At 39.2% G+C, this 27,353-nt stretch overlaps 1 long non-coding RNA gene across 1 annotated transcript in view; it reads left to right on the forward strand.

The window, feature by feature from the left end:
• The window catches only part of LOC142160229 (uncharacterized), a 63,826-nt gene that overhangs the window by 25,124 nt on the left and 11,349 nt on the right, over positions 1-27,353 (forward strand). The gene's annotated exons all lie outside the window — the stretch shown is intronic.

The raw sequence follows: 27,353 nt of genomic DNA on the forward strand, positions 1-27,353 counted from the left end.
AAGAGGAAGTTGAATCCTCTTCCTATATGTTATAAGCCTCTCTGAAAGCTAAGTCCTCCACCTCAGTCCTTTCCGATTGGCCGACTCACTTTTCACTACCACCCATATAAATTAACTCTTGCTATGCCTGAACTTTTTCATCTACATGCCCCCGCAGCGTTTATATCACCTCGGGCTAATTCCATCCCTCTGTTATATGACTGATGAAGAGGTCTGCAAGAATCCCTTTATGTATCTAACATAGCTGAGAGGAGAAAATATCTTACAAATTGATTTGTTCTATCAAGGAGTTTTGTATATAGAAGACCTAGACATTCACACATGTAAATATTATAAACTGCCTGGTGATAATAAGTCAGCTTGTGATCTATATTCAGAGACCCTTTCAGAGGAATAATTTTCCATTCCAGGATTGTCTTTACTTGCAGTATGCATTCCACGTTGCTGTTAGCAGGGCCATCTTAACAACATTATGGGCCCCCGGGCAAAGCAATGCAGCGGGGCCCCTACATCTATATATGTGTTTTATTTTTAAATATATATATATATATATATATATATATATATATATATATATATATAAATAGATATAGATATATTTGCAGGATTTTTTTATTTTTTTTTGCAGGATTATTTATTTTACTTAAGAGCCCTGCCTATGGGGCCCCTTTGCCTGTGGGCCCCCCGGGCACCTGCCCATCGTGCCCAATGGAAAAGATGGCCCTGGCTGTTAGTGTGCCTTATAATATGATATGTATAATGAGATATCCCTATGATATAGATTGTGTTTTATGAAACCCTGGTGATTTTTTACTAAAAGTGTTTATTTTATACCAGCTTAGTGGATCTGAAGCTCAAACATTTTTAAAATAGACAATTTTTTCCAAACCTGATTGAGTGTTGGAAGCAAACAAATATCCACCAACCTAGAAACATATTATCTATTAAAGTCCTAACCATAGCAATATGTTGATCACATGCGTTCTTCAATTCGTTCACTATGAGCTCGGGTAAAGCTTACGCCTTTAGTAAATTATCCCATGACTTTTTGCCGCTATGGCTCCACTCCTAGATCTGCTGGATATAGCTGTATGCATCATAGTTAATACATGTGTTTTCCTCAATCATTGACAATGATAAGTAAACAACCCATGATATTTTATTAAAAAAAGTAATTTTATGTTTTAAATTGAAATGTCAGTAATTTTACCTTGATCCCTTGAACTCTGTGCCTTACATCTTAGTATTAAGTGAGCGGTATCAGGTGAAATGTAAAGTGGTAAAATTTGGGCCCTTCCTCTAAGCCCTCTTATCACCCTCACATTGCCATTCACACACTTTACCTACTTAAGTTAAAGGTAGCAGGAATGGTAATAGAGCGGCAGGGGAGCTGTCTAAGCTGCCTCTGCTATGACTCAGTCCTGTTAAGTAGTTATTTTAAATTACAGTTAATTCTTGATCTACTCATCCATTTTAGCAAACCTCCCAACCTTTGTTTTAGACGGCATCGGGCCAGGGGCGTGGTTACAACTTGAGGGCGTGTAGCTAGCGCTTTTAAACCATTAGACTGCCCTGTTTTCTCCTCCCAGCCCCTTCAAACACCTTCAATACCGCTGCTCTGACCAGAATACTTTCCAACTTTCCCACCCGATCGGGATAGAGGGACAGAGTCCTCAAATTGGGACTGCCCCTCCTAAATTGGAAGGGTTGTGAGGTATGTTTTGAGGGTAGACTTATCAAACCTTCTAAAAAGGACAAGTGGAGGTGTTGCCCATAGCAACCAATCACATTCTAGTTATCCTTTATCTAGCACATTCTGTTAGGTTTCTACACCTCCACTTTTCTCTTTTAGGTTTCATAAATCTAGTCCTTAATAATGAACTGAGATTTATTAATAGTGATATTAGATACCACAGCATTTCTAGAATACTAAAACAAAGCTGTAGTGTCCAAAACATAGCAGGAGATGGATAGAGACCTGAACACACACCCTTCCTCCAGACACACAGATGCATTATTCTACCATAGATCTTAGGACTGACCATAGGGCTTAGGACTCCCACCAGGTAAGTAGTTCCTGCTCTAAAAACCTATCATGCTTCCCTGTCTTCTCTGGGTGGTAAAGAAGAGAGGCAGTGTCCATAGGTCTGGGCCACTGAACAAAAGGGGTCCGCATAACAAATGGTGGAGGGTATCTGTTTGCCAAGGGGATTGTTTTGTGTGCCAAGGGAAGGAGGAGTTATGTGTGCCATTGGGGGGTAGTCTGTGTGCTAATAGAAAGGTGGGCTGTGTACCTCGGTGTGGCTGCACTTGCCAAAGGGCAGCCACATGTACGGTCCGGTGTTAGGGGCCTGTTTTCAAGGCACTAAAGGCGGCAGGTTATTTGAGCATTGCACTATAATATTTAATGCAAAATTGCATACCTATTCTATGAACAGTTATTTAGTTTGATCATTTGAAACTAAATAAAATGACTGATTTCTACGTAATAAATATCAGTGAATTTGTAAGCAAACATCCGAATTTAATTTATTTTTGGCACCATATCATCATACCATATATCCATACATACCACAAATGCTTTCCACAAGCATTTGTGGTATGTAATAGAACTGTGCATGTCGCCAAAAGCAAATGCACTATTTCTAAATCCTGATATTACTGTTGGAGGCCCCCTTAAATAATTTCAACTTTGCCATTAATTTCATTTAATGACACTTCACCATTCCACAGCAAAAAAAAATCAATTTTTTGCATTTGAGCATAATATGTAGATAAACCACTAATTTAATCGAGGTGATCCAAATATGATATAGGAAAATTATATAAATAATTTAACAATGATATAAAAAACAAAAAAACCTTTATGTTCTAAAATCCCCATTGTATTGTTAAGGCACAAAATCAGCTTTTATATTATTTTTAAAAAACTTGTGCAAAAAGATTGTGTAAAAATGTTGCAGGTTACATGCGATTTGAAGAGGCAAGTGCAGGATTTTGATTGGCAGATTCCAACTGTAGACTGAGTCACTTCCCAGAATGCATCTCAATTGTACCTTTTAAAAGGGATCATTGATCCTTATGATCCCTATTGTATTCTCTTCTAGTACTCCCTGCAAATATCTGCATAGTTTTGTTTTGCAATTAAGTACCCACTTAGAGGGTCATGTTGAGTTGTACACAAATTGCGTTTTCGCCGTATAAAATGTTTTGTTTTTTTTTATTTCTTGAGCACAGCTCAACAAAACCTCCTTAATGAGTAAGTCCTACAGTCTCAGTTAGTTTACTCACTCGTGATCCGCTTTCGTCTAAAGGCAATATACAGTAGTGTCCTGCTTTCTTGCCACTAACAGATTCCTTCCTTGTGATTACTGCTTATCTTGAGGATTGCCACTTATCCTATTAAAAAAGTTAGAATCTCACACTTCTGCAAACATATTCTGCAACTGCCCCTGGTAAGATTAGTTAGGACAGCTGTAGCATTCTTGGTTTCGATTTCCCAACATCCTGCACTCTAACATTCGGAGCTCTTCTTTTCTCAATAGGTAATGCAGGAAATGTAAAGAAAACCCAGACTGATTTGTGTTCTGAAGCTGTAACCATGGATATGTTTCATGAAAAGAAGTGAGATTGATGGCTGCAGATGGGGACGGGAAGGCTGGGTTATAGATGCTGGATCTCACATGGTCGTCGATCTAAATGGAAAGACTAGACACAGAAGGGAGGGTCTCTCTGTCCCCCTCATATACTCACCAAACTTGTATTCCTATAATGCAGCAGCAGAGAGTGAAGGAAGATTATTTAATATGTGTAAATGCAGGGTTTATCTGCTGAAGTGCTCTATCGCTCCAGTTGTATGCAAAATTTGGACTCCCCTGGTCAAATGGCATGTGCCACTGAATCTTCATGGGGTCTATTTAAGACCCTTCGTTTTTTTGACTTGATACTTTTCAATCCTTATCTCCTTGATAAGGATTGAAAAGTAACGGCTATGTATTAAAAAACTTCTTAGGGACAGCAGTGCCGAAACCTGCTGTCCCTGAGAAGTGACTCACCTGATCATCGCAGTCTTTTCTCATTTTTCAAGGCTGCGATGATCTTCTCTTTTTTTTTTTTTTGTCTTTTTTTGTCTTTTTTTGTTAGTACGCATGCACCGACTGAATAGTTGGTGCATGCGCAGTAACATCCTGGCCGGCAAACTGCAGGATGATTGACAGGGAGGGATCACATGATCCCTCCACACATGCGCTGTCCAGCTCTGCTCTTCAGAGCAGGACAGCGCAAAAGTTTTCAGATATGTTAATGTACGCCAGCTTCAGATGGAGTACATTAACATGTAAAAAAAGAGAAAAGTTTCTCTAATTAAACTTTAATACATAGCGGTTCTGAGCACTTCCCATACACTGTTATGGGGAGTGCCCAGAAAAACGATAGGAAATGCAAAGCAGCAGATATCTGAGATATCTGCTGCGATGATTCAATGGTACATAGTGATTTCACGGTAAACCCCCAAAAACTGTTGTTTTCGGGGGTTTACCACAGGAAAAATGCTTGTTAAATAGACCCCCAAGTGTGAGTGAAAAGACGTTAACACAACTTCTGCAAGGTACACGCTTAAACATTACATATTTTGCACTATTCTTTTCACAATTACTATTTATTTGCTGAATATAACAGGTTGAAAAAAATTAAATTGTGAAGACGTCACGGGCAAATGTTTGAGCACACTGGCCATACTTGTCTCCTGGAATGTCTGGGAGACTCCCGAATTCCGGGCAGGTCTCCCAGATTTCCGGGAGAGCAGGGCAACCTTTCGCATCTGCCCACTTTCTAGTGAAGTGGGCAGAATTAGAGCCGCAATGAGGCGATTCTTAGAGATTCACTGAGCCCGCCCCATTTGACCATAGTTCTCCCGGGAACTTCCGGAGGGGCTCTTGATAAAGTTGGCAAGTATGACACTGACATCAGTATTTAGTAGCAATTCCAAGTGTTTCTTGTAGTCAGTTAAGACTTCTTGCCCAACTCTTTCTTGCAGAACTCATCCAGCTTAGGTCTTCTTGTATGTGCTTCATCTCTCAGATATTCAAACATATTAAAATCTGGAGGCCGTGAAGGCCAATTGCAAAGCCTTCATCTTTCATTCCTGTAAGTACCTAATGGTTAAACAAATGATGATGATGAGGATGATGATGATGATGATGATGATGGTTGGTCAACCTCTCGCATCTGCCCACTTTCTAGTGAAGTGGGCAGAATTAGAGCCGCAATGAGGCGATTCTTAGAGATTCACTGAGCCCGCCCCATTTGACCATAGTTCTCCCGGGAACTTCCAGAGGGGCTCTTGATAAAGTTGGCAAGTATGACACTGACAGTCAGTATTTAGTAGCAATTCCAAATGTTTCTTGTAGTCAGTTAAGACTTCTTGCCCAACTCTTTCTTGCAGAACTCATCCAGCTTAGGTCTTCTTGTATGTGCTTCATCTCTCAGATATTCAAACATATTAAAATCTGGAGGCCGTGAAGGCCAATTGCAAAACCTTCATCTTTCATTCCTGTAAGTACCTAATGGTTAAACAAATGATGATGATGATGATGATGATGATGATGATGGTTGGTCGTTTTGGTAGTTGTCAAGCCTCAATTTCTTTACTGATTCCAGGACATTAGCTTCTAGAAGTTGTTAATATTTAGTTTAATGCCTTCTTCCCAGAAAACATTTATTGTGCCACTGGCTGCCACACAACACCAAAGCACAATTGATGTGACCCACGATTAAGGGGGCACTGTGTTTCTTTTCCACAAATGCTTCACCTGATTTTCCCCAACTGTGTATTCTGTAGTTGTGACCAAAAAAGTTCAATTTATATTTCATCAGTTACTGCACTTTGTTTCAGGACATTTCTGGCTTATCTAATTGTTATCATACTTCAGATGCTGAATTTTGTGATGGGTTCATAGGAAAGTTTTCCATCTGATAATCATTCATGCAGATCATTTATGTGTGCTGTGGATCACTATTCCAGGGTCAGCTAAACCTTTCTGCAGGTCTATTGTAGATATGTGTGAATTCTGCATTGCATATCATCATCATCACCACCATCAACATTTATTTATATAGCGCCAGCAAATTCCGCAGCGCTTTACAATTGGGAATATCTGACCAGTTTAATCAGAATCAGCGCTACCAGAAATTGATCTAGGTCTTTCAGATCTTCCTTAGGCTGGGTACACACTGCAAAAACTTTCAACCAATTTGTTATTACTAGTGATTTTACAAACGACTGAAGTTACAATGAGTCTGCTGATTCATGTGTACACACTGTACACCATTTACCTTCAGATCTGTGCTCTTACTCTGGTCCAAGAGCTGTGTAGTCGGTCATTGCTGTCACACTGATTATAGCACACAAAATAAGACTTTTTCTCAATGTCATTATAAATGTTGTTATCTTCTGTGACTCTGAAACTAAATATTCAATCTCAGAACGAACGGACAAATTAATCCACCTACAGCACTCTCTACATTTCACGACACAAACCCAGTGAGAGGTTCCTATTCTGTCTCTTGGCCGACAGTCGTGTGAGTGCATACTATACACACTGCCGGATCGGAAGGCGGTTGGAACAAGATTTTTAAACAGAGTGAGCACTGAAATGAAAGGACTATCGGTTCTTTGGAACGACTATCATTCATCATGTAAGCATACACACTAATGTGATATCAGGCTAAACGGTCGTTTATTGGGTGTTTGGCCCGATACTTGGCTGAAAAACCTCTAGCGTGTCAATAGCCTTAGGCTGGGTACACACTGAAGAATTTTCCGACCGACGTGTTATCTCAAACAATTATTTCTACGACTGAAGATCCGATCAGTCTGGAGATTCATGTCTACACACTGACACGATTTACCTTCAGATCTGTGCTCTTCATCTGGTCCTTCATCTGGTCCTCTAGTCCGGAGAATGACAGCACAATATTCATTCATTCAGTCTTGTCACATTGTCACACTGATTAAAACCGCCTTGTTATAGCTATACACATGTCCTAACGAATTTCGTTAGCATCTGTGACTCTCAAACGAAACATTCTGTCTCAGAACAAACTAATAAATTATTCCATAAATGGTGATGATGATGATGATGATTCCTTCTACAGCACTCTCTACATTTATTCAACGGGACATTCATCGCTGGCATCGGCTCTGAGTTTACAGAGCCCGACTCTGTAAACTCTATGAAGATTGTGAGCATGAGTACATACACACTACATGATCGGTCGGTGATTGGCCGGAAAATATTAAACAATACGACCAACCAAATGAAACGATGATCGGCACTTTGAGACTACTTTAGATCATCGTGTCACTATACACACTCACACGATGGGGAAAATGTATCAAGCTGAGAGTTTTCCGGCGGGTTTGAAAAGTGGAGATGTTGCCTATAGCAACCAATCAGATTCTAGCTTTCATTTTGTAGAATGCACTAAAAAAATGGTAGCTACAATCTGACTGGTTTTTCAAACCCGCCGGAAAACTCTCAGCTTGATACATTTACCCCGATATCTGACCACACGGTCGAATATCGGCTGATTGGAGGTTTTTCGTGCAATCATCGGGCCAGTGTGTACCTAGCCCTACTAAACTCTAGATCCCAGTGTAAATATAAAGCTGCCCGGTGTTTGCATGCTACATGCAAAATCAGCCAGTATTTACCCTACATGCAAAAAATTCATTTGCACCACTTTACATCTCAGCGTGGTTTGTCCAGGTGCAAATCTGCCCCCTTTAACTCTAAATGACGCCCATGGTATATATTGCTGCTTTACACGCTTTATACACTGATTATAAAAGTGTTTTTAAAGAACTATATAAAACCAAAAGCTCTGTATATTTCTACTGTTTCAGTTTAAAAAGAATAAACAAAATCTTATGTATTTAATATTGTACATAAGTGATGGGCATAGCGACAAATCAGATATTGGCCTTGATTAGTTGAGTGCAAGTTGCACTAAGGAAATGTTCAATTTGTTTCAATAAGATTCCAGAACATTTCTCATATTTGCTCAATGTTTTTAAGCAAGACTGTAAGGCTCATATGGAAAAATGCCAAAGCAATGTGCGAATACTGTTTTGTAACATCAAGTACCTAATTGTACATCAATTGACCCATTTCTATGGTACAGAGCTGTATTGTCGAATCTGGTAGGGTTTATCACCCCCCTCCCCCCTCGATGGTGAGTTGGGCAGATCAGGAGCATTATTGCTGAGTGCGGATTAGGTAAATGAGAGTGTCTACTTTTGTACCCAATTGTAAAAACAAGCTTTGTATTGTGGGATAAGATTATTGGGCAGCACGGTGGCTCAGTGGTTAGCACTTCTGCCTCACAGCACTGGGGTCATGAGTTCAAATTCCAACCATGGCCTTATCTGTGTGGAGTTTGTATGTTCTCCCTGTGTTTGCGTGGGTTTCCTCCAGGTGCTCCGGTTCCCTCCCACACTCCAAAAAAAACATACTGGTAGGTTAATTGGCTGCTATCAAAATTGACCCTAGACTCTCCCTTCCTATCTGTGTGTGTATATTAAGGAATGTAGACTGTAAGCTCCAATGGGGCATGGAGTGATGTGAAAGAGTTCTCTGTACAGCGCTGTGGAATTAGTGGCGCTATATAAATAAATGATGATGATGATTATTTAAATGATATGAAGGGGTGGAGAAGGCACGTTTAGGGTGTGTTGTCTGTTTTACGGGAGGGCACACTGCCTTCTCTTCCAGAGAAAAGACCTGATTTATCCCTCACCTCTCACGTGTCAGAGATTGAGTCTGATCCTATACTTTCAATAAGAGACATTTTACACCTTCCTGTGCACTTTTGCAGGAGACACATTTCTTGGTGCACTGTAACACAAACAGTATATTAAAAACTTTCTCAACATTGAGTCAGGCAGAACTGCAGGGGCAGGCTGGGCTAGGGGTCCGGTCCGGTCACATATTGGGCTACCTTGGGCTGGGTCACTGGGCCATCTGTAATTTTTTCCCTTTAAAATGTTCTTAATAAGATGCAGAGCCAAGTCTTGCCCCCCAGGCTAAAATTTTCCAGCCCTCCCCTGCAGAACTGAGATATGCAGAAGTCCCACCCAATACGCCCAAACCCCACCCAGATCTTCCTCAAAACTCCCACTTTTGGATGGAGCTAAGATTGCACAAGCTCCGCCCCTCCAAGTTCCACGATTCGGGATTGTCCCACCAAAATCAGGACAATTGGGAGGCATGTATAAATGTACCTTAAACAAAACAAAAAAGGAAACTATTGGAAGAATAGTCCTAAAATGTTAGCAGGTTGAACGCTGAAGTAACCTTTTCACACTTTCTGCCATGAGCATTTTCTGGTGGTTTTACAAAACTGGGTGCAGATGAGTTTGCTGGGGGCAATTTCACAGATCCAAAGTGGGCTATCTCCTTAAAATACACATGTAGACACATACTTACCCAAATAAAGAAGAAGAGAAGTTGAGGTTCAGAAGAGAACTGCTCCAACCAATACTAATAGTAGGATATATAAAACTAAAATAAATGTATTTATATAGCATCTGCAAATATATATGTAAAAGTTTCAGGAGCTTATTAAAATGTTTAGTATATGTAGTATTGGAGATTATGTTGTATTCCTGGGGCGAGATCCTAATTTCAGACATATCAGACTTCCTGTCAGTAATCTGCACCTATTGCAGAAAATATTACATAAAGGAATAGTAAGTTTTACATATATATTCCTGAATGTTATTACAAAACCTCTTTCATTCAAGGCAACTTATTTTTTACATCTAGTGGTCCTTTAAATACATTGTTAAATGAATTCATTAGTTTATACTTAATTACTTTGCTGAGTACTTAACTAGAATTCTGCTGTACACTATAGTGAAGAGGATTGTCAGTGCACACTAGCGACTTCCTGAAGCTTGACCGACCATGAATGCAGATTGTAGTGTTCATGGTCGCTCAAGCGTTTGGGAAATTGTCGGTGTGTACTGACAATCTTATTCGCTATAGAAACCAATGATCATTACTGTGCTAGCTGTTCAAGCTGTGGTGACAGAATAGACACCTGTGTGTATCTGCCCTGAGAGCTAATACATTGGCTATGACAGGTAAAAGAGAACTAGAAAACGACAAGATGATAACAGTGAGAAAAAGTTACCATTTGTTTGTATAACTCTATTAATATTTGGTTTATGAGATCTCCTCACTGGTATTGCCTGTGTTGCTCAGTCCTGGTTTAAGGTATCACCAATCAGGGCCGTAACTTAGAATTCTAGCGCCTGGGGCGAGAAAGACAAATGCCGCCCCCCTAGCCCTCAATTTTAACCAAATGAACCTAAAATATTCCGAAATTTCACCCCCCTACAGCGTTGCGCCCTGGGCGGTCGCCCCCTATTGCACAGACATAGTTACGGCCCTGTCACCAATAATGCATATTTTAGGGTTTCCGCTTTAAGGTGAATTAAACAGTGGTGCAACCAATATAATGTATTTACCTGTGCTAATAATTAATCCACCTGAACTACGGTGAGCAGTTTGTCTAATCATCTTCCAACTGACGACCTTGCACAGTGCCATTTCCATTGCTGCACCTACCTGTTGAGGGATTGGTATTCATTATAAATACTGTTCCCAGTGCATTAATTAATTATAGTAGTCCACCCTCATATTCAATTACAAGATCATGGAAGCTGAGGTGCAAATTTGGGTATGTACTTCCCAAACTGGGGGAGGGGGGATAACGAGACATGAACCTCTCCACGGTGAGGAGTGTACATTTTTGCATGAGGGTTACGTTTATTATTATTATTATTACCATTTATTTATATAGCGCCACTAATTCCGCAGCGCTGTACAGAGAACTCACTCACATCAGTCCCTGCCCCATTGGGGCTTACAGTCTGAATTCCCCAACACACACACACACACACACACATAGACAGACTAGGGTCAATTTGTTAGCAGCCAATTAACCTGCCAGTATATTTTTGGAGTGTGGGAGGAAACCGGAGCATCCGGAGGAAACCCACGCAAACACAGGGAGAACATACAAACTCCTCACAGATAAGGCCATGGTCGGGAATTGAACTCATGACCCCAGTGCTGTGAGGCAGAAGTGCTAACAACTGAGACACCGTGCTGCCATCGAGGAAGAAACTTAACAAAATACAGCAATATATTAGGGAACGTTTGAACAGTTGTATTCCATATGTATGCTTCTTTCCTTCAGTTATTTTATATACAAATAGTAATTTAGCTGTAGCTCTCCTTTAATTACTACTGTTCCATAGATGTTTGTGATAAGTATAGCATTACATATGGAACCAGGGGGCGAGGGTGTGATTAAGGGAGCATTTTTGTGCCTCTGAAATGCAACAAAAACTACAACCGGCTACTATATAAAACTGTTCCTGTGGTCTGTAAAATAAAAGATTTAATTCCATCTGCTAGTAAAGAGCTGAATTGTAGAATAAATATGTTTTCCATCTAAGTAGAGCTCTTGCTTCTGTTTTCTCTTATTGGCCCTACCATGACGTGGTCTGCTGCCAAGTGAGACAGAGCAATGTTTAGTATATGTAGTATCAGGGGTGGTATTGTCTATATGAAATGCTCAACTTTATGTTCTTTTAACTAGAGGTGTAACAGATGGTTACATTGGCATCCAAGTAGCAGAGAGCAGTGCCCAATCCGAGTGTAGCCAATCAATCCAGCCACTCTGGGGGGGAGGGGGAGCTACAAGCTGGGCTCAGAGACGAGCTGCCAGCAATCCAGTGTAGACTTCAACTGGATAACGTGGTGTGCACAGGAAACTATGTGTGCAGAGATGTGTTGTTGTGTGACACCAGCGCACCATGTTCGTGTGTGGCAGACAATGCTCAGTACACTGTTATTATGCTGCCTAGTTACTGTTCAAAGACACAAAGATTTTCTCTCCATTTGGACTATGACGGATCAAGAAAGAAGAGATTTTTATTTTATAGTTAATAAAGGGGTGGATGAAAATCTTTTATTCAATTGACGTTTCTTTTAAAATTGTGTACATATATATATATATATATATATATACATTTTTTTTACTCTTTCAGTTATTAGCCTTAGGGATCTGCTCTCCATGTTTGTCTGACAAATATACATGATGGCACACAGAGGCTGGCAGGGCAGGGGGGCCGGGGGTCAGGCTGATCCCATAGTGGGTTACCTTGGTTTGGGTCACTGAGTCACCTGCATTCCTTTCCCTTTAAAATAGGCCGCTGAGTTGAGTCTTGCCCCCTGGGCTTATATTTGTCAGCCCTTCCCTGATCCCACATATGACCTTTTCCCCCTGTATGTAAATGTAAGTTATGGTAATAAACGGTAATTGGATGATATCATGAAAAATACTATCAGCATGGAATCATCTCTCCTCATCGAGGAAGAAACATAACAAAACACAGCAATATATTAGGGGACGTGTAAATGTATAGATGATATACTGGTTCGTAGACTTGTATCTGATGTTTCCAGCGTGTACATTACTAGAGCCATGCAGAGTCACAAAAGGATTTATGTTCGCTTTAGACTGAGATCAAAGCAACCTTAAAGGCAGGATTAGATTTACATCAGCGGAGTCTGTAGACACACAGTATTTGGTGTCCTAAGCTTCAACCAATCAAATGCCTTGCTGGTCCTGTCAGAGAGCAGAATATAGAGTCACTACCCTATGCAATTCATCGCTCCATGAATAAAAAGAGTTACCCAGGGAGCCCCTTGCGCCGTTTTCTCTACAAAGTTACTGACACTGATAAATCCACATAGGTTGATATTTGTCATCAGTTTATCTTCTGTGTTCATGAAAGAGTAAAGAAAAAAAAGGTTGATTTGCGAAAGCTGCCCCTCAAACTCTGCCACAACTAATCACAGACCCGTTGTACCTACTTCTAAGTCCGTGGTACTATACAGCTTAACAGGCCCCCAACTTCACTTGACTACACTCCTATGATTGTGATGTGCCATGGGACAATGCTGGCATGAGTTAATGATTAACAGCATAGCACAATGGGTCAAAAAATCTCCAATAGCAAAAGATAGTACAAACTTAGAAATTTGAAACAACATTGTGCAACTCACAGGTATCAGTTGTATGATATTATCACAATGTAATGATTTGATTGGAGCACGATAATGATTGTATTACACTAATTTTGGAAATAATTTATTGATTATATATAATTATTCATAAATGGTCATTTGGTGATTTGACAATCTACTCCATAAGGAACTATTAGTGATTTCTACATTTATGTTTAAATCTCTGCCGTCATTTTTTTATTATCTTATCATCTTAACAGTTCATTTATTGGTCAATTTTAAGTAGTTAATAAATTTGGTAATTAATGTAAAATTTGCGAACTTAATGTCAAATATTTATTTAGCTATTTAACTAAGAGCCCACACATTTCTGTATGTGTTGTTTTATAATTTCTGGTGGGTATTTATATTGTATGTATATATCCTCCTCATTTGTATCCTCCATAAATGAAGATCTATTTCTTTATGACTTCTGTAGTTGTTGAGTTCTTTTTTATAGCATGGGATTCAAGGGCGTAGAATTCGTCACATTCTACGTGTTTGGTGGACCCAAATTAACTTCTGAACCAAATCACTTGTTTATTTCATTAAAATGTAATTTTACCACAAAACAATGAAAATGAACTGACTAATTTACATGATACATGATGCCCCTTTCAACCTAAAACTGCCTAAGATTTGTCTGCTTAAAAAATAAAAGATTTGTGAATCAATTAGTTGAAAAACATTCTGCCAATATCACAAATAAATTAGTGAATTAAACTGTTAGAGATTAGCTCAGCGATAACTTCAAGTTGCAAACTGGACAATGTTTCTGAGCACTGCGATTGAGAAGATGTGTTTGTGGGAATGGAAGTGATAAGATAGTTGTCTATAATCACAAGATATACATTATTTCAGTTGTAAGGTAATTTGCCCCTAAAGCTGCTTTTTGTCTCAATACTCCCACCCAGCATCTGTAAATGAATCATCCCAGCTATTTCAGGAGATTAGCCTATGTGTATTTGTAAATATATAAACCAGATTTCCAATAAGTTAATTTAAAAGTAGACAACTCTGTCTATTAACCCATGCATTTGGTAGACTACAGAAATTCCCAAATTCTGGATAACTCAAAGTCTTCTACAGTAAATCGAGCATTGACTTAATTTTGCCCATTTTGTCAGCATGGCTGCCATATGATTGGACGTGAGGCTAAAGGTGGCCACTGAACTGTGGGCAGGGTAAATGAATGGATCACAAATGTGTCAGCTGATGGCAGCACTCACAGGTGAATACATTCATTATACAAAGGTGCAGAAGCACACTAAGTATTAAAAGCATACTAAGCACAAGAGGTAGTATACATTTCATAAACTCTGCAATATTGTTTAGTATCTGTGATAAAGATAAGGGGCCTGATTCATTATGGATCTTAACTTAAGAAACTTCTTATTTAAGTCTCCTGGACAAAACCATGAAAAAACAGTCAGTATTTAACTTATGTGCAAAACAGAATACTAATTTGCACCCCTTGCATTGTAACATGGTTGTGTCCAGGAGACTTAAATAAGAAGTTTCTTAAGTTAAGATCCTTAAGGAATCAGGCCCAAGATTCTTACACACATTTCCCGTTACCACAACATCATGGATTTCACTTCGCACCCCATAGGGTTGGTCCCATATTGGCACTTTATGTGCGCAGCTGCGCGTAACCGCAACCTCCCGTCTTAATTGAATGTGCCCCTTAGTGCACAATTTAATCAAATTGTCAATGCTCACCTACGATCACTAGGTGACCTCACTCAGCAGGGGATTTATTTTAGCAGTCTATTTCTGGAACATGAAACTTACCATCCTTAGGTGGCGCACATTGCCGGTCATTACGGTAGGAGTCTTCTTTTACTTTTCCCCTCACCTCTATGAGGTGTGAGGAAAAATGAGTAGAGACTCCAGCCATAACATCAGCACGAGATGTCCCCGCAGACGTTTCGGAGACTCCTCATGTTAAATTAAATCTCCCCCTTAGTGACATCTTCCTATATACATCACATAATGTTGGTAGGAACCTGGCTATATTCTGCATCCATGGATAGATGGGTGGGTGATGGGCCAAAACTACAGCAGTCACAACCCTTAAAATAAAACATTAACAGGTAAATTTATAATGAGCCACCAGAATCTACTGGCAATCCAAGTTTTTTAATCCAATCAGACTTTGATGGGACTGATGAATGATTTTGACCTAGGTGTGTGGCTGATTTGATCCAATTCCATCTAAAACAACCAAATTGGCCATCAGATTACTTTGTGTGTTCTAGTAAGCTACTCATACAGCTTTTCCTTCAGCAGTACATTATTCTGAGAAACAAACAGGTCACATATTCTAAGGCTAGATACACACTGGAAAATTTTCCGACCCACGTGTTATCTGCAACGACCTTACATTTGACTGAAGGTCCGATCGCTCGGATGATTAATGTGCACACACTAGTCATGTTTTAAACTATTAACGAAAGACCGACCATCCAGGCTGCGACTTTTCCCCGCCATATTGTCGTGAGCAAAGATTTGAATTTTGTACACACTGGAACGACATATAAGGGTCCATCTAACCATATCGGCAAGAAATTTAAATAAAAGGCAGAGCATGTTCAATAGTAACCGCATTCAGATCTGTGCTCTTCATCTGGTCCAAGAGCTGTGTAGTCGTCATTCCTGCCACACTAATAAACTTTGACTTTTCCACAATGTCATTATATATTTCGTTAGCTTCTGTGACTGAAACAAAATATTCAGTCTCAGAATGAATGGACAAATTAATCCACTTACAACACAGACACAGTGACAGGTTTCTACTCTGAGAGTTGTGTGAGTGCATACTGTACACACTGCAGGATCGGAAGGTGGTAAGAATGAGATTTTTAAACAGAATGAGCCATTAAATGAAACGACTATCAGTACTTTGCAATATCGGGCTAAACTTTCGTTTATTGGGTGTTTGGCCTGATAATTGGCTGAAAAACTACTAGTGTGTACCTAGCCTACGATTCAGAGGCAAGACAGTCAAAGCAATAACTCCAAAATAATAGGTCTGGACAAACAAACCACTTGAAAGTGGTTTAAATGCCAGAACAGATCTTACAAATGGAACAGAAACACATTTTATAGCCCCCCTATCCTCTATTATTATTATTATTATTATTATTATTATTTGTACCATCATTATCAATAACATATTATTCAGCACTTTACATGATGACAAACAATGGTACAATGATGGCGCGTAACTTAATTTTGAATAGTAATGTCCGTATAGTCTTAATTTACATTTTCCAATGTGCAAGCGGCCACCAATCCCCAAAGACCAGAAGGTGTCACTGGAAAATACCTATAAATGCAAAGAAAGGGATAGGGCACACAATAGTGTAGTATTTAAGGATATCATTTAGAAATCCTTTAGGTGAAATAGATGCATACCAGACTGCTAGGTTTTTCAGACACTTCAGAACCTCTTTCCCAAATATTCAGGATTATTAGATTTTTTTATCAGATGCTTTAAATAGATGTATTTGTAAAATGTCTTTCAGCTGTTATTATCTATATACGCTATGTTATTAAGTTGTTATTTATCGTTTATATATGCATGCTTTTGCATGTTAATGAGGGCTGATAGCGATCTTTGCCTCTGGTTTTAGATATATGCACAAGCACTTTTTGGATACTTTATCCGATAATGGTTGTTTACATTTGGGGAACTTATGAATGAAATCTATTAAACACGCTAGCGTACTATTCAATGACGCAAGCGTGATATTATGGGAAACAATGCGTATACGCATGCGCAAGATGGCGGACAATCCGTGGAATACACATGCGCAAAATGACACGGCACAGTATACTATTTATTTTCTCCTAAGGAAGTCTTAAATATTCAATAGACGAAACGCATTGAAATTTAGATTTATCCCCGGTTATTATGCTTGTTGTGTTGGAGTCACTATTGAGACTGATGGAATTCACTTGGGGGTCTGACAGATTCAGGATTCAGCATAGTGTGGAACCAACTTTTCAGATAAGATAATTTTTTACAATGTGAGTGTATTACTATCTGTTCATGTGAATTAAAATCTGTGTGTTTTAAAATACTACACAATATGGGTCTGTACTGATTCCGTATGAGGTATACAACTGGTGTGTGGATACAAGGAACAGTGGACCCTGCACAGACTACTGGGTCATATACAGATAAGCTTGTGCAGATTTTTTTCTGGTCCGCATTTACTCACTGGAGTGGAAACGGTGTACACTGCTTTACTAAAAGATAAAACACTATCTCTGGTTTATTCTGAGTGGAACCTAGTTCTGGATGATCCTGAATGTTTGTAAGAGAGGTTTTGAAGTGTCTGAACCTAGCAGTCTGGTATGCATACATCTATTTCACCTAAATGATTTCCAAATTATATCCTTAAATACTACACTATTGTGCGCCCTTTCAATTTCTTTGCATATATATATATATATATATATATATATATATATCATATATCATCACCATCTCTGAGAAAGACTATGGTCAATTCAATAGAATAAAAAGGTAGCGCTGCACGACTGTGGTATGAGAAGCAGCCAGAGGGAAATAGGGAATCGCTATCCCTAAATAAATATTCATATGTTGAAAATACCTCGGCGCTGTGACATTAAGTATAATCTGATATTTATTGAAAACAACAAAGGTTAATGGTTCTGGCTAGAACAATATAACAAAATTCAGATGAGTTCAACACAATGAACACAGTAGGGATATAAAATCACAATAGTAACAATCTCATGATATGCAGTCTGCACAATAGCAGGTGATTTCGCAATAGTCCACTTAGAGCAATGGCTGATGCAAACAGCTGGGTCATAGAGGAGGGTTAGAAAGTCCTCCACCCATTTTGGACCCTGCGTGGTATTCTGAGATAAATCCAATTCGTAAATGTAACAAGTTCCTTCACAACGGGTGGGTTCAATATCAATTGGAAACGGACAACAATTGACATTGATATGTTGAAAATACCTTGGCGCTGTGAAATGAAGTATAAATGTGAAATGAAGTATAATCTGCTACATGAAAAAACAGTAAATATTTAACTTATGTGCTAAACAGAATACTAATTTGCACCCCTTGCATTGTAACATGGTTTTGTCCAGGAGACTGAAATAAGAAGTTTCTTAAGTTAAGATCCTTAATGAATCAGGCACAACATCATTTTTGCCTACTGCATATTAGTCTGGCGTGAAAGGTGATGGGTCACTATGAGGGTCGCATTGAGTGTATTAGCCTAGAACAGTCTGAACCCTTAATCAGGTCCTGTGCTTGATGCCATATTATTCTCAGTATATTTATATTTACCACCTTCCCTGCATTAAAATATTCAGAGCACAAGAAGGTCACCTCGAAGGTAAAACAAGATACAGTGTAAATTGCCAATAAGAGTTTACAGTCTATGCAGGATAAAGTCCTCACTTTCATCTTTGTTTGCACCAAATCATACTGGTCACATACATTAAACTTTATGTACACATTTCTCACCTAAACATTTGTGGTACATAAACGGCATCCCATTATTTATCTTAATGCAAATGATAGGATTTGTTCTCCGTGAATTCAGTTCAACATAATTGTCCAAAACCAGAAGACTATTATATTTTGGTTCAAAAGGAAGTTTTCATAAGAAATTAATTATTTTACTTTCTTTCTTTTTTTTCAATATACAGTATGTGCATAAAAAGCCCATCAGCATGCAAGGTCGTACTTAGATAGACACATGGCGTAGGGGGGGATTTATGAACCCTAGAAATTCGCTTCACCACTATTTGACTGAATTTCATCTCACAAGGCGGGGACTTTTGTTTGAGCTCAAAATAATAAAATAACGCCGTCTGACCTTATTAATGGTTCTGATTTCACATTGTTTAAATAAGTACATTTCTAAAAGGATTAATATTTTAATGGGACTTGTAGAGTAGATTTGCAGGTGCACTCATCACCTGTAATAAAACAAGGTGCAGTGCACTGCTTACAATTAAAAAAATACATAACTAAAAACCAGGTGGTATCTCATCAAATCCTGATTATGATACTGGGGTCAATCTTTGTTTGTAAAGATTGACATTTTGATCTTTTATTTACATTGATTTATGGCGCATAAGGACACACTTGCGCCTACAGGGCGACAATTGTAGCTCTGTAAAAATTATAAATGTTACCTCCCCACTGCATTACATGGAGGTCCTCTCACATATTTAGGACAGTGCCACGATGGGATACATGTATAAAAGCTAAGACTGTACAAGGGGGCAGAATATGGCATTACCAGGCCAATTGTATTTGGTGGTTTCCAGTTATGCCCCTCCACTTTCCAGCTGTAGCTCCCCATTAAATTTGTTATTTATACATAATGTTTTCCCAATAAATTGTTGTTGTACTTACAAAAAGGGAATAAGGGAAAGTAGACTATAGTTTCCTGCTGTCTCCGCTTCTTCATTCATCTAGCTAAGACACCTATGTGCACAGCTCCCAGTCTCTTCATAGAGATCAATGACCTCTATATGAACCTTTGTCTGTCCTCTTTTCCGTTTCCGAGAGGTGAACATATTTAAATAACACTCGGCTATATAAGCTCTATAACTAATTTATTACATTTTTAATCCACTTCTAGAAATCAGAGTTTGCTCCGCTTATTTATGTTGAGATAAATGTTTTAAAAAAATGTACAAGAACAAGACAAAAATAGTGGTATTTATTTGTTTAACCTACAATTTGTTAGTCACAGTTTAGCAAAGAATAGTTCTTAAATAATTTCAGTTCTGATGGAAAATGGAAGTAATATTATCACATTAAAGGATCTGTAATTTTAGGGAATAGTGAATTTACAGCATTAAGAAAATCCCGGGCCTGAACGGAAGTCCCACTGCTGCCGTAGTTTGTGTAAAATTGCTCTGTGAGTGCTCAGGAACAGACTATATGCCAGTGAGCGCAAGTGCGTGCAATTCGTCTGTGAACGCAAATGACACTTGACACATGACACAAATGAGACTGCATCTCAATTTGAAGAGTAGAACGGAGGAAGGAAGGGGAGTATGCAATTAAGCAATGTACAGTAATGACATGTTGAACCAGCTTGAACATACTAAAACCGACTTTCTTAAATTGCTTGTTTTTTTTTTTTAAGTCAATCAATCTGGTGAATTTTCATCATTTTTTTGATTTTTTGCTCTGATTTGATGAACCTGTTCATGAAACAAAATGCTGCCAGTTCGAGAAACTCTTATAGTTACTTCTACAAAATTAGAGGAGGATTTACTAAAGGCTTAAGAACTACAACAGCTTAATTTTTTAATGTCAGGCTAAACATTTTTTGGCTTGCACATATTAAGATTGGGCTGATGTAAAACTTACACTTATAGTGAATCACCTCATAGACAGAATTAGTACAGACAATCACCACAAAAAGTAACCAGCTAGTTCTCCCAAGCACCAAAAATAAATTAAAATGATATAACCAATTATAGGATCCAGAAACAAAGGTACAGATGTTTAAAGTGTAAAGTTTTTAACAATCTTTTTAACATTTTTAACCTTAACTAAGGGAGACTGTCATAACCTGTTTAGTACACTAGTCGCCAAACTCAGCCATGTTTTGTACACTAGCCAATAGATTCAACCCTACTATATACACTAGCCGCTAGAAAGGGGACTACATTTTACATTAGCTGTTATACTCAGCTATACTTTGTTTATTAGCCACAAGATTGGGTCCTACTTTGTATACTACCATCAGATTCAAATATGAAAAATAAATATAAAAGGTCTGACAAAAGGCAATAGAGAATTAAAATGGCTAGAGAAACAAGTAATAAGTGGGGAACTAGCTATGTGCACAATTGAATCAGTTAACTAGAAGCTACTTAGTCATTGTCATCAGCAAAGATCCCGATTCCAAAGCTAAATTGGAAACACCCACATCCTCACCCTGGACAGCGGCCTGTTTGGTAGGTACGGGAGCTGCTATATTTCTTAATTCTTATTGGAGGACTGTGCACAGTGCTGCCAGTTCAGGAAGCTTCCTATAAAGTCTAAACAGGCCATACCGGTATTTCTAAAAGCGACACAAACATGGAAAAAAAACAACAAAGCCCTAAGCTCAAGTGCGTATTGGGGTCACACAGAGGCTGCCAACACATTTCATGTCTTAAATATTTTTCACACCAACAGACAACAGGGCGAAGTCTTAATATACGTCTTAGAGAAGAGCGCAGCTTCTAGGAAGCATCCTTTAGCTATGGTTTCATGCTTAGAGCTTAGAATATGTGATTTCTGGTTAGGCCACACAAAAACCAAGGTCAATGAACAGCATTCATATTAATTATTGCCTCTGGAAAGATTTGCGGACTACAAGTGATGGCACACAGCAAGAGGAATTTGCTGGCAGACCCCGAAGTATGGTTCACAAGCTGACTGTGGTATCCCATGTTGATAATCCTATTTCCAGCTTTTCAACAGTGCCATTAAACCCAATAATAACAGCTGCAGTAGCAGCTTCTCACTACTCCTGTTAGATGCTGTTAAAATTTTTCATTTACTTTAAAAAAAACAAAAAAAAAAACAGCTCATGGAACAAGCGGAAAGAAACCACTTTTTTTTTAATTTAATTTTATTTAACACAACTTGAGGGTTAAAACGTACAACTGTCCATTTTGGATTTACTTGGCCGGGCTTGAATGTATTTGGCAGAGTTGAATTTGCACACTGTGAAATCTCATCATTTTCCAATTAATGAATCTCTTCTATCAGACTTCCCTGTGGACTGAAGATGTGTACAATGCATGGACAAAACATAGATTTTAATCTCTACGCTAGAAAATTCTTACAGAGGCATTGTTGTATTGCAGTGTTTCTCAACCTGTTATTTTAACATGTACCCCGTGGCATTATAAGTGTTTACCAAGTACCCCTATGCCTAATGTCTGTAAGTGTATTCATAGTACACTCTTAGCTGAGTAAACATATACCAAGACAATACTTATGCCTTTAAATTATTTAACATGTTTTAAAATACTCCTGATTAATTTTGTGCACAATTTACTAATACATTTTATACTATTTGAGTTATAATTAGCCAACTACACTACCCCTTACATCTATCTGAGGCTCACCCTGTGGTACATGTACTACAGGTTGAGAACTCAGGTTATATCATCATCACTATTTATTTATATAGCGCCACTAATTCAACAGCACTGTACAGAGAACTCACTCATATCAGTCCCTGCCCCATTGGGGCTTACAGTCTAAATTGCCTAACACACACACACACACACACACACACACAGACTAGGGTCAATTTTTTTTTTATAGCAGCCAATTTACCTACCAGTATGTTTTTGGAGTGTGGGAGGAAAGCGGAGCACCCGGAGGAAACCCACGCAAACACGGGGAGAACATACAAACTCCTCCCATATACGGCAATGGTCGGGAATTGAACTCATGACCCAGTGCTGTAAGGCAGATGTGCTAACCACTTAGTCACCGTGCACCGTGTGCTATTTATTAAAGAGCCGCAGGGCATGTCCTGGACACCTTGTCACGATACCTCAGGCCTTTGCATGGGGAAGTCTATTTATCAAGAATTGCTGTAATTCTTGTCTCACACTGATGCTTTATATTTAAACTAATAAAATAAAAATGGTTAATTATAACTAAAAAGTGTTTTTAATATAAATATTTATATATAAAAAAATGAAATGTGTTTTAATACTTTATATGTTTTTTTCGTTTGTTTTTTAAGTTAGCTCAACTAAAATGTCAAATCTGGCTGTCACTTCCACTGTGCAGGAGCGAGCAAGACAGCAAGATGACATAAGAGTACAACTACCAAGACTGGAATAGTGCTCAGCTGCCGTGATTATATTTTTTTGATAAATGCAGGTGATTAGTGATATTTTTATCGTTGCAATAAGCAGCCATACAAAAAAAAAATCAAACTTATTGCAGCAATGGGAGTTATAATTATAAATAGGCCCTCATAGAGTCTGTTGTAATGTGTTTAAATGTAATGATATGTAGCTTTCTTCTATATCTGTAGTAGGATTCATTTTAATTTGAACATAAATAAGACAGTTTTTCTTTTGCAATAATTTACAATAACCTTATTTTCAAGGTACTATTGTTGTGTCATAAATTAACTAAACAAAAGTGGGTGTTAAATTAGGATATCTGCCCAAATGCAAATATAAGCATTTCGCCCTTGAAATTCCTCATTTATGTTCAACTGTATGATTAAAAAGTGGTCACCAATAGCATATGTGGCCCTCCAGTTGTTATGGAACCACAAGACCCAGCTTTTCCATGTGGCCAAACAGTAGTTTGCAGGAATCTAGGACCTGCAAACTGGATTTGCTCTAGGGACCAGGATTGCCACCTAGCAACAGCAGTGAAATAATTATTACTTCCCCTGCTAGAATGGGAGAGGTACGCGAAAGGAAAAGTGTAAAAAAAAAAGGTAACCTTTAAGCCTGACAGTTCTGGCGCCTTTAAATTGTGGAGGAAGACCGAAGACTCATATGTTCTTTAACCATGAATCAACAATTTATTGAACTTTAACTTACAACTTATGGTAACAGTTTATATGCTGCTGTTAGAACTAGGAGAGAGAGAGAGAGGCTGGAAAAAACAAATTTGGCTCCAAAATTTAGGAAAGAATTGTCATGCTGGCTTAGATCACTTCTATTCCTTAGTGCCTTGATCTTCTTTTGGTCCCTTGCTGCACCTAGAGGGATGACAGAAGGAAAGAGTATTAATACCAAAATGCAGAGTCTCCAGAGGAAGCAATAGTCCTTACAAAAGGAGAAAGGGTGGGTAGGGTGGGAGCTGTTGCTAGGTGGCAATCCTGTTCCCTAGATCAAATCCAGTTTGCAGGTCATAGATTCCTGCAACCTAGTCCTTTGTTTGTCGGGGGGCTTGCCACCTTGCAAACACAGGTGGGCAGACTACCACATACCTTGTGGTTGCTCTAGGAACTCGATCTTTTTTAAATTTGGTTGGTCTCCAATAATTCCTAGCAAAGGTATGAACTGAGGGCCATGTAGTGTCTAGCATAATTGTTTGCAATGATATGCCTTTAGTTGCCATTATTGCGGCTGCTGCCCCCCGTAGGGAGCGGCTTCTAAACTGGTTTGTATCTATTCCTGCATCTTTCATGTTTGCTGTCAGAGGTAAGTAGGAGGATAGGCACAAAGCCACACAAAGGTTAGGCTCTGAAGAGTCATATATAACATCAAATTCAACTAGGTGTTTATTGAATGAGGAAACCTTAGTGTGACCTTTTAGAATGATATAGTACCTCATACGAGTCTGTGATAACCATGGGCCTGATGTGTGTATGAAGGTCAGCTCAGCTCCTCTAGCTGCTATGGCTAGAGCCAATGTAGATGCCAACCTACGGGATAAATAGACAATTTTGGAGACCGTCTCCCATGAAGCCAGGAAGGAGAGGAAAGGCTCCATATCTCTAGTGTGGGAGTATTTCGATAAGGTTGGTCTTAGAAGGTATATATCTCATAACAAACAGAGATATAGTTTGTTATCCATTGAGTTTGGGATTAAGACAGCTAAAGCAGAACCATATGATCTGATGGCAGCTGACGCTAGGCCTGACTCTTATGTAGAAACTAAGAAGTCCAATGCTAAAAAATGAATTATGCCTGGTGAGAGGGATTCCCTTGAGATTGCCAGAGGTCGAATTCCTTAATATCCCCAGGAAGCAGTCCTTGGATAGCCATACAGGGTACACCACCACTATTTGAGGTACCCAGTCCCACACTGATTTTCTATAGGACCCTTAGGAGAAGGCTAGGTGGAGGGAATGCATAGGAGTGAGTCAGTTCTGTCCAAGGGAAAGACATTGAATTCAACCTCCATACTCCTGTTATCCATATTCTGGATATGAAGCTTGGAATCTGAGCATTCATGGGGCTGGAAAAGAGGTCTCTTTCTAGGTTACTGAAGGTGTGAACTATTTTCTGCAAGTCTTGTCTTTTTAGTGCCACTGAGTCTAGGGACATTCTGCTAGTTCGTTCAGTTACCCTGGAATGTAAGTTGCAGTCGGGATTATGTCTCTCTGAACTGCCCAGTCCCAGAATTCTAATGCTTTGCATAGGGATATTGACATGGTTCCTCCCATTCTGTTTATATATGATACTGCAGTTGCAGTTGTGTTTTCCAAGCACAGCTGGACAGAGACCCCTTTTAAGTAGCTGGGGACAAGTGTTTTCAGAACCAATTTCGATGATAGTTTCAGTACATATATGAACAACAGGGATTCTTCAGTTGACCAGGGGCCTCTTACTGCTTTCTTGTGTGAGAAACCTCCCCAGTCTGTCAGGGACGCATCTGTGATAATTGTCATGAATGGAGGAGTGTCTAGGAGGGGGCGAGGAGGAGTTCTGGGGAGACTGTCCAATTTGGACAGCTCTCTTTTTACTCTCCCGGAGAGATGTATGATGTATGATCAGGAATAGCGGACATGAATTAAAATACTCAGAAGACCTTGCGACTCTCTGCATAACAAGAGTAAGTGTCGAAAGCCAAGGGACATTGCAATCATCTTCCCAATAATTTTTGCTAAGGTGCGGAGAGAGTCTGAACTTTTTTGAAGTTTTAGGAAGCCTTTGTAGCAAGCCATTTTCTGGTGGTACTGCTAGAGAAAAGAATGGGTATGTAGGTCGAACCCGAGAAATGTGATGGTCTTGGAAGGGATCAGTACCGACTTTGGGATGTTTGCAAGGTACATCAGGTTTGCTAACAGAGAAAGGATTAAATCCCTGTGTCTCAAAAGGGTATCTATGTCTGAGTGCACTAATAGCATGTCGTCCAGGTAAATTATACATTGGACACACTGCTGACACAGATGTGACACCACTGCTTTCATGACTCATGTAAAAGTGTAGGGGGCGTTAGGCCAAAAGCCATAACTGTCCACTGAAATAAGTGGTCTCTCCAATAGAATCTGAGAATGCACCTGTGATTGGGGTGAATCAATATAGAGTGGAAAGCTTCTTTTAGGTCTATTTGTATACAGATGCAAACCCTTGTGAGAAGGTAAGGAGGAGTGTCTGAGATACCTTCTATATGAAACCACTTTGATATTTAATATTGAATCAAAGCTTTGACATTCAGGACTGGTGTTATTGAACCATCTTGCTTTCTTATGGGAAATAAGTGGCTGAAGCAGCCTTTGGCAGCCTGGTCCGCCAATTCTAGTTTTCCCTTCCATAGAGCCAGTGCCACTACTTTGTCTAATTGAGGACTGCAGGAATATGAAATGTCTGGCGTGGGAAACAAATTGAAGGGAGGTTTAACTCGGAATGGATTGTTTTTAACACCCACCTGTCTATGGTAATATGCTGCCACTCCGAATATGACTCTCTTGAGAGTTTTCTGATGAGGAGAATATATGAGGGAACTTTCTGTAACTTTGACCTCTCTTATTATTGACCCATGTATTTGTAGCTGATCCTCTGGTAGCATCTTGGTATCTGTGCAATAAGCCTTCTCTTTAGGCTCTTTGTGTGCCTTGGAAGTCTCTGGCCAGACCCGTGATTCTCGAAATTAGATCCCTTTGAAGAAAGGGCTTCCTGAAAGGCTCATTGGCTTTCTTGATATCTAAGAAGGATTTTCTGGCTTTATAAACTGCTCTTCTATAATCTGAGGCCAAAAAAATCTCTGCATCCATTAGATTTGGGAACTCAAGAGATTTGGGTCAAGGTCTGCTAAACCTGTTCTGGTCAGCCATCTAGACCTAACGGTACTGGTGATGTATTTAAATGATTGGCCTATTATAAGAGTTGCTCTGCTAATGGCTTTAAATAGGGCTAGCTTAGACGCCACTAGAAAATACAGGGAACATCCGGACTCCACGCCATTTCTCTCTCTTGTCTTGCCTTGTCTAACACAAATAGCAGGGGCCCAGCTGCATCTGCTAAATTGCATTGGATCTTCCGTAATGTGCAGTCTTTAGGGTCATTGTGGCTTTTTCCCCCCACAATAGAGGCTAAGGCTGGGTCAATATCAGGGGCAAATAATGATGGTACATCTGGTAACCGTCTATAGGTACACAGTACCAACTCATCCTCCGTGATGAGTGTTGCTCTACAGGTCAGCTGTGCAAATTTCTGGACCTCTGAATTGCGTTTTAGGGCCCAGTGTGTGGCGTATAATCT

The sequence above is a fragment of the Mixophyes fleayi genome, chromosome 6, assembly GCF_038048845.1.
Source record: "Mixophyes fleayi isolate aMixFle1 chromosome 6, aMixFle1.hap1, whole genome shotgun sequence".
NCBI classification, from domain to species: Eukaryota; Metazoa; Chordata; class Amphibia; order Anura; family Limnodynastidae; genus Mixophyes; species Mixophyes fleayi.